Raw genomic sequence first — 8,968 nt, 5'->3', positions numbered from 1 at the left:
AGATGCTTTGTGCTAGATACCTTGTGTACATTATTTCATTTGATCTTTCCAACAACTCAATGAGATTAACATTATCATATAGTAAAACAAAATCGACTTCATACAATTTAAAGAAATGCCCAGAAACAATTATGTGGAATGTACCCTCAGTTAAGAAGTGGCATCTGTCTTTAGTGGACTTACCCTTGTGACATTGCTAGCCATTGATTTTGATCTCATTGTGCCAGGCAAACAGAATTATCCCCAGAGTAGCCAGAAGTGCTAGATGCCATTTCTTTTATTTTTTCTCAGTGACATTGAATTGTTCTATCTTCAATCACTTTCCCTGAGAATGCTTCACTTAGCTTTGAAAGATAAATTAATAACAATACTACTTACACTAGTTAATATATTCCTTTTATCATAGTTTTTCTGAATAAACCATTCAAGAAGAATAAGATACGATGGTTGGAATTTCAGGCATTATGTCAGCATAGGAAAAAATGTTTGTACAAAGGGGATTATCCGGCACACTTCGAAACTCTCCGACTCAATCTTGTCTGCCCAACTTCTTGCATTTTAGCTCTAGAATAGTTCATATTATGTAGAAGTGGAGATGCAGTTCATGGTATCATGAATAAGAACTTTATTGCTAGGAAATTGCTTAGACCAAAGCTCTATAAAATTTTCATTGCTCATCGGTCATTATACGTATGCTCAATTACTTTTAGAACAGGACATTTCTCTTCAATCTCTTACCATTTAATCCATCATGAAACAATTCTTATGATTATCATTTGGTCCATTTGATGGGAGCACATGTGTGTGACAATGCTGGTTCCTATTAAGGGGTGATCAAGATTTTCCCAAGGAAGAAATCTTTTATGAGGTGCAACTCAAAATTAGGAACAAAGGAGAGTATCACCAATTAATAACAAGTTTTACATTTTGATCTTACTTAAAGGAGAAAAATATATATGTAAGAACAATCTGTGAAATGTAAATTAACAAGCTCATAAGGAGATGCATACGTTTTGGTGGCCTTCTCTTTACCTGTTGATTCTCCTGCCCTAGGGTTATTGGGATGGCTGAACACATCACAATGACCCTGGTCAGATGAGATTGACAACAGTGATTGTCATGTATACTCACAGCCCAAGAGAAGAGGACTCAACATGGCATGGAGGATCACACAGGGGTTGCATTCAGGAGCACAGTGAACAAGCAGGGTCCGTGGAAGTCAGGCTTTGTAGTAACAAGTGGGTGTAGTGGCTTCTGGTTCCTGGAGGATGTGATTGGCTTGTTTGGGTAATTATCTGGGCTATCAGGCAATTGAATCCACTACTTAGGGATAAGCAGGCACTGTGATTGGTTTCTATGACAAGGGTTGGCTAGGGGACCTTCACTGTGGGTGTAGCGAGGGCAGCGGGATTTTGGTTAGGTCATTGTGGGTCTTCCCAGTTTTCCCCAGATAATATCAGCCCTTGATTTTAAGCCTTACGCCACATCATAGTACAGGTATACACAGACACACACACAGGTTTGCTGCTCATCTCGAGACTTGGTTATTTGCTCCTCTTTCTACCTGTGGCTGCTAAAAATCACACCAAATTTGTTAAACTCTTGCAAAGTAGTTATTATAGCTATTGTTAAATCATAGAAAGCACATATTTTAATATTACTCTAATTTTTCTACATTCTGTTACATCTTAAGCTTTTAGTTAAGACTTATACAAAGATACTATGAACTTCCAGAAAAAGAAATCTTATTGTTTAATTTCATTATTTGACGTATTTTTGCAGTAAAATTTTGATCTCAAGGAATGTCTTGAAAGGTTATTACTAGAGCACATGATTTTGTATGTAACATTCTTTTTTTCTCAAAATAATTTTTTTGGGGGATGTGTCCAAATGCTGACCACACATTTAGCCTGGTGTACAACACAGGTAACAGAACTTATTTTCCAATGGGGACAAGGGTCCACAGCCAGTGCAAATCAAGTCCAGTTCCACAAAACAAGAGATTTTCAAAGGGACATGGGAACTTGAAAAAGAAGTGAACTAGGACCAGCCCCTTGGTCACTTCTAGAAAGTATCACGTCAGAAGAGTGGTGGACTGGACATTTAGCTTAGAAAATCCAGAGCAGCTCCTGCTCATCAAATTCACTGAAGCATGTACAGTGTTAAAGAACTGTTTCAGAAATAATATAAAACCATCCTGAATCTTGACACATGGGAGTGTTGAGACAGAGGAAGGAGGTTAGATAAGTACCCAGAGGGATTTTCTTAACTACAGCTGTGAGGAAGCCTAAAATATTCCATTCCTCTCCAGCCCACAGAAAGCTGTAAGAGGAAGACCTCGTCGTAATTATACAGAAGATGAAGAATTTTTTTTGTTTTAAAAAAACACAGAGTGTAGCTCTTTTCTTTAGTTGTAGCCCCGTTGTTGAGACTTAGATCCTGGCGATGACATCTAAGTGAAAGTGCTTGGCTGCAATCCTAATTAGTGGCCACCCTATTTAATTTACCCTACAGCACTGAGGCAAAAACCCGATTAAAAAGAGAGCCCTGAAGGCTACCAAGTTGGTTCACTGTTTGACCACGAAAGAACATTTCAAAAGTACAACTCTACCTGGAAATTTGTGGAAACTTTTCTACCTTCTTCTAATTGAAATATGGAAATTGATCACATAGGGGACAGAGGAGTCACATTTGACTACTGAGCGCAGCAGGATTTCAATGAGGGAGCGTCAGTTAAATCTTCTAGACCAGAGATGACCTTGTGCCAGCCTGACCTGCCAACCCTGGAGTACATCTGAAGGTATGTGGACCGTGACCCACACATATGCCAAGTCCGCAAAGGTTTTTGCTAACACGAGCCTTTCAGAACAATCCTCCTTAGGACAAATTTTACTCGAAAAAACTCAGGCAGATGAGGAGAGTGAAGTTTTGTGAAGTTTGCTTGACGTGACTTCTTAGGGCTTCCTCAGAGACCCAGGCTAGTAAGTGGCTCTTTAGGGCATTATCTGTTCATAAGTAGCTAACTATGAAAGAAAGAGCATTGAGCACCAAGTGGAATATAAACTGGGAAAAATGGATTGAAATTAAGGTGATATTTTGATAGGAGTTGGCAGTGGGACAAGACAAGGATTACTGGACAGCTCAGGGTAGAGGGTGACATTTAGTGGCTTTTCCAGGTTATCTGGATATCAGAATGTTGGAGTTTTATTTATTCATTCTTCTTTTAATAATGCCTCTTGTGATTTCAATGGACTTGTTGCTGTAGTTTAAAAATTTCTTTTCACTGAAAGTTTGATCTATACATTTATGATTGTGGTGATGGCATAGGTTAATGCATATGTCTGAACTCATCAAATTCCATTCAGTAAATCATCCAGTTTTTTGTATATCAATTATACATTAATAAAGGTATAAAAAAAGATTCCATGAATTTTGAATTTTGAAAAAGGAATGATTTATGAATAATTAGTCTGTGTTCTTTTCTGACTCACCTAGAGGAACACTTAGATTAAGATTAACTTAAATTTCATATTTTGAAATAAAAGCTGAAATAAAAATACAAATCCACATGTGAGCAAGTAAAGCATTGAGTTTCACACATGGGAAAAGTTTTATTTTCCAGAAACTATTGTCTTTTTTTTTTTTTTTTTTTGCTGAGGAAGATTGGCTCTGAGTTAATATCTGTGCCCATATTCCTCTATTTTATATGTGGGACGTCTGCCACAGTATGGCTTGATAAGTGGTGCATAGGTCTGCACCTGGGATCGAAACTGGTGAACCCAGGGCCGCAGAAGCAGAGCACATGAACTTAACCACTATGCCACCGGGCCAGCCTCAACAATGATTATGTCTTTTGATGACTAAATTTTTGCTTCTATAACATACAAGAAATGATATCTGTCCTGGTCACTGTGTGAGAGGGTGGTAATGGGACTTTAAATGAGATGATATATATGTTAAATGTGTTTTAAAAATTATAAATGGTAATATACATAAAATATATTATTATTAAAATTGGAAAGTTGTTATTTTTTAATCTTACCTAAGTTTCTATTTCATTGACTGTAGTTTCCATCATTTCACAGTCTAGCCCCTGAAACCACCACAAAATTCATACAGAAAGAAAAATAAAGCAATGGTAATAGAGAAAAATGTAAAACAGACAAAAGAGAGTAGAAGAAAGAGAAGAAGATTTGGTACAACCTATTTGGCTGCATGTGGGATTATTCAAGAAACATTTCAGTTTTAAAGAAATCATTTATAAAAGTTGCTGGTGTAAATCCTCTGAAGATGATGCAGCAATATTGAGAGCAGTTAATCTGGATGCAAAGAGAAATGTTCTATTTTATTTTATGAGACTAGTGATACATACAGCATTTGCCAACTACGGTATTTCAGAAGATGTTCATGTGGCAGAAATCCATTTTTAACTCTCAGTTTTTGGAGGTCATTCTGCCCTTCATTACTTGTAACCCCAGTGCAGCGAGCACGTGAAATACATTTAATCTTGCTTCCAGAGTATGACATGAGTTCCTCCTTCTCTCCATTCCCTAGTTCCTTCTTTGTTGCAGTGAGTTTTAAAAGTTCTTTTAAGTGCCTGGTGTCTAAATGTTACATGTCTTGATTCTTATTCTTTTTCCTTTGCCTCAAAAAAAAAAGGCATTGCTACAATTTATGAATCATCGCCAAAATAGTGTTCCTCTACATATTGTGAGAAATAGTAACTAATCCAAGTTTTCAAATTCACAATGAATTTTAGAGGTTATCTTTTAATTACGAGAAAAGCTGATGCTAGTATTTACTCCTGGAAGTAATTGTATATGTTCTCTTTAGGCCAATAAAAATCATCATTCATTCATTCACTCCTTCATTTATTCAGGGTAATCATCGAAATCTTCCTGTGAGCTGAGCGTTGTTCTATATGCTGAGGACAAGGCACGGAGCACAAGAGATGAAGTCTTTGCTATGATGATGTTGACATTCCTATTTCTAAGGGGAGGAGACAGGAAATAAAAAAGCAAATACCAAATTAAGCACTTTCCTTTAGTTACAGATGTAGAAAAATGAGGCAGAGTAAAGTAACAGATGGTGAAGGGGTAGAGACAGAAGTTGCTATTTGCATTAGGGGGTTAGGAGAGCCTTTCTTAGCAGAGACCCAAATGATTTGAAATCATCTAAAATTGATCCAGAAGTTTCAGGCAGAAGGTGCAGCAACTGAAGTTCCTGACATAAGAGCAAGCTTGGTCCTTGTGAAGGAGAGAGAATGAGGCAAAGGGGTAAAGAGTGAGGCCAGAGAAGTAGGAGGGGCCGTGTCTCTGCGAGCATCACACAGTAGGTTAAGATCGGGTTTCATCCAGTGTGATATGAATACACTGGAGCATATGAGCAGGGAAGTGGTATAATGTGACTTATGTTTTAAGAAGATCAATCTTGCTGGTCCATGCACTATGAAGTGACAGAATGTAAGCGAGCAGGAATGGAAGCAGGGAGATTGATTAGGAGGCAAGATATGAGAGTTGGGATTGGCATGGTGACAGCAAGCTTGTTTTGAAGAAGTGCTGATGGATTGGCATGGAATGTGAGAGACATATAGGTATGACACCCCAAACTATGTCCCTTGCACATGGGAGGGTGATAATGCCAAGATAATGCCTGTTGGAGGAGTATGTTTCAAGAGTCCAGAGTTAGGATTCAGTTGCAGACAACAGAAACCATTCTGGCTAGTTTATGCAGAGAGGTATTTCATACTTGGTATTAGGTACCTGACAAAAGTTTTGGAAGGATTTGAAGATCAACTTTTATGCTGAGCTTCCTGGGGAAATGCCCCACCCTTAGAATCACGCTTCCTTTGCCATGACTGAGGAAGCTGCCACCTCCACTGCACAAAGTCATGTGGTCAGCAAGTTCCGTCCTTTGTCATGAGCCATGCCTGTACAAGTTTCATATAACTCCATTCCTAATCTAAGCCTTGAGTATGTGTATCTGTTTGGCTGACCTTAACTTATATGGGGTAGCCTGACTGTAAGAAAGTCTTGACAAGTTACTTTACGGCTTCTCAGCCTTTATAGTTCAAAAGCGTACAATAGAACAGGATTGCAATAGATACAGACTGAGCCAATCCACAAAGGGATAGGGGGACCAAACAATGTGTTTTAGACATATTAAATATAACCTGCCTGTTTGACATACTTGTGGAGATAATGAGTAGTAGATGGTGAGATATGGAAGCCTAGAACTCATGGAAGAAATTATGAACTAGGGATGAAAGTTAAGCATCATCAGCTTATGGGAGTTTGTAAAACTGGAACTTACTGAGATCATTTAGGGAATGAGTATAGATAGAAAAGAGGATCAGGCAAAGGATCATTTAGAGGTCAGGAGGAGGAGCTAGCAAGGGAGACTGAGGAAGAGAGGAAGGGGGAGAGGAGGAAAACAGGAGATGATGTCCTGTGATGTGAACGGGGAAAGGAAGCATGACCATTCATACAAAATCACTGGGAGTTAAGACTCCATCACGAAGACTTGAACATAAGATTTGGTTGAACAAGTACTATTTCAGTGGAATACCAGGGACAGAAGTCCGAGAAGGTTGATGATGTGAGGAAGTGGAGACAGAGTATGAACAGCACTTTAGGGACATCTCACTATATGCATTTGAGGTTAGAAAAACCCTCAGAAACGTTTGATAGCTGGACGGAGACTTAGGACCAAAGGGACATCTTTTAAATAAAAAAGAACAATATTACAGAGTGTTTCACTGCTGATGGAGATAACGGATTAGATCCTTTGAGACTTTGCTCATTTCTTTGTGGGAATGGGAAGAATGCTTCCCATTCTTTTCTGAGGACGATGTGTTAAATCTTTCTGTGCTATGTCATTTCATGACCAGAGTCAAATAGATCTGACACATGAAAATAACTCATTTTTAAATATGTTTCTAATATTGTGTATTTTATTGTTTATGCAATTAATAGATTCTAACTACATGAAGAAAGTTGTTTTTTGTTTTTTTAAACAATTTTCCTAATTTGAGTTATTGAATTTCAACTGATGAGATAAGATCTCTCTCTGAGCAAGAGAGATTCAATCACTTTGGGAGGAAAATTAATCACTAAAAGTGGAACCAACTGTAGAAATTATGCCATTACAATGATTTACTCTTTTTTTTTTGGTATGAAAGTATTTATTATAGGTTAAAACAAGTAAATCCTATTATAGGGGAAAAATACAATCCCATTATATTTTTTCTACGTAATTTGCTTTTTTTGAAAGAGATCACTGAGAACTGTATTTCCAGATTAGCCTGCCAATGACTCAGGTTTGTCTTCTTATCATGCCCAATCATGGGAAAGCTTTTAAGTTTTATCTCAAACCTGGATTTGGGTCTATGAATGAACTTTCAATTGTTAACATTTGTGGCTGTTGGGAAATTACCCAACTTCTCTGATCTTTAAATTATGTACAAAAATGGAGATGATAGTATCTATCTCACAGCATTGTTATTAGAACCATTGATCTAAGAAACTGATTTGAAAACTCTTCATAGTGGTGAAAGGAGAGAATAACAGGAAGAAGGCAGCACGATGCCAGGCACCAGTGTGCACTCTGGGCCAAAGGTACATTTGTTTGACTCCTGGTTCTGTATTATAGTTAGTGTATGAGCTGTGAGCTACAATTCTTAATGTGAAAAATGAGGTAAAAGGCACAACTTCACAGGATTCTTGTGAGGTTAAAATAAAATGATAGATGTGAAACTCTTTGTATAAAATAGCCCAATAAATGATTTACATTTCTAATTTTCCAACTGTGTCACTTCAATGATGTTGAATGGCAAACTTGTACTGATTTGGTTTCTAAAAATACAGGGAAGCTTGTTCCTGTGATTAATAAGGATAACAGGGGACAAGGAAATTCTTCTAAATTATCTACCAGTATTTGCCCAGACACTCCCTACTACTTCATAACATTAATTGTCCAAATATTGTCTTCATTAGGTGGATAGGCTACTTTTTCCAGACTCCCACTGTCACCCTTCACAAGGTTCCGCAATTTCTTTTTTTTTTTAAGGTGAGTTAACAAGAACCATGGATATTTACCAAAACAGTGGTTTATGAGAAAGAAATTGTGAGAGTCAATAATAATGATGAAAGCGAAATATAAGTAAGCATTTACTATGTTTTAGGCAGTGAGGGACAGTAGTAGAAATGATGGTTTTATCTTATGCTGGTGTAGAAATTCTTCTTCTGCACAAGGCTATGCACTGTAGAGCTGTCTATCTTGGTACCTAGCCTCTTTGGCTGTTGAATTGGAGGGAAAAGTCAACTATGTGTATGTCAGTCCATGATCAGCCTGCTGGTCTTGCTGAGTAGAAATTGCGCCTGATAAAGTTAAACAGGTAAAGGAGACTCACAATAGGGGAGAGAGATGAAACTCGACGTCCCTGAAACGAAAGTCTCGAGTCTTCAAGAGCTTGGGTGGAGGTCAATCATAAGCCACCTGTGTTTTCTAACTGGCTTTACCCAGAGGAAAAGTAATCTCTATGATAGGACGTGGTGTTACATCTTACATCAAGGCACCCACTGAAGTTAGGCTCCTACCTTCTATAGAGACGAGGAGATACGGGGTGCTGTCTTCCTTAGGTGTTTACATATCAAAGGGATGGTTCCTGGGTCCTTGAGAAAGACATTCCGTGGATCATAAAACTGCTAGGAGACATTTAAGGGGATATATATACATTTCATATGTGCTGTTACAGACTGAATTACTTGCCCCCAAATTCATGTGTTGAAGCCCTAACCCCCAAAGTGACTATATTTGGAGACAGGGCTTATAAGAGGTAATTAAGTTTAAATGACGTCATAAGAGGGGTCCACCCATGGGAGAGTGTGTAAGTTTGCTCTCTCCGCTTCAATGGCCTAGGGTTTCACTGGTTTGGATCCTGGGTGGGGACAGGGCACCGCTTGTCAAA

General features: G+C 38.1%; 1 long non-coding RNA gene across 1 annotated transcript; it reads right to left on the bottom strand.

Moving 5' to 3' along the window:
• Positions 1-8,155: 8,155 nt before the first annotated feature.
• Positions 8,156-8,667, bottom strand: LOC139084594 (uncharacterized). The gene is made up of 2 exons (XR_011542101.1): positions 8,598-8,667; positions 8,156-8,378 (listed from the first exon to the last, which is right to left on the bottom strand). It is a non-coding gene; the product is annotated as an uncharacterized lncRNA (long non-coding RNA).
• Positions 8,668-8,968: the final 301 nt, after the last annotated feature.

Source organism: Equus przewalskii, chromosome 7 (assembly GCF_037783145.1).
Source record: "Equus przewalskii isolate Varuska chromosome 7, EquPr2, whole genome shotgun sequence".
NCBI lineage: Eukaryota > Metazoa > Chordata > Mammalia > Perissodactyla > Equidae > Equus > Equus przewalskii.
Note: the sequence above shows the minus strand (reverse complement) of the source record. Positions and strands in the feature narration are given on the sequence as shown.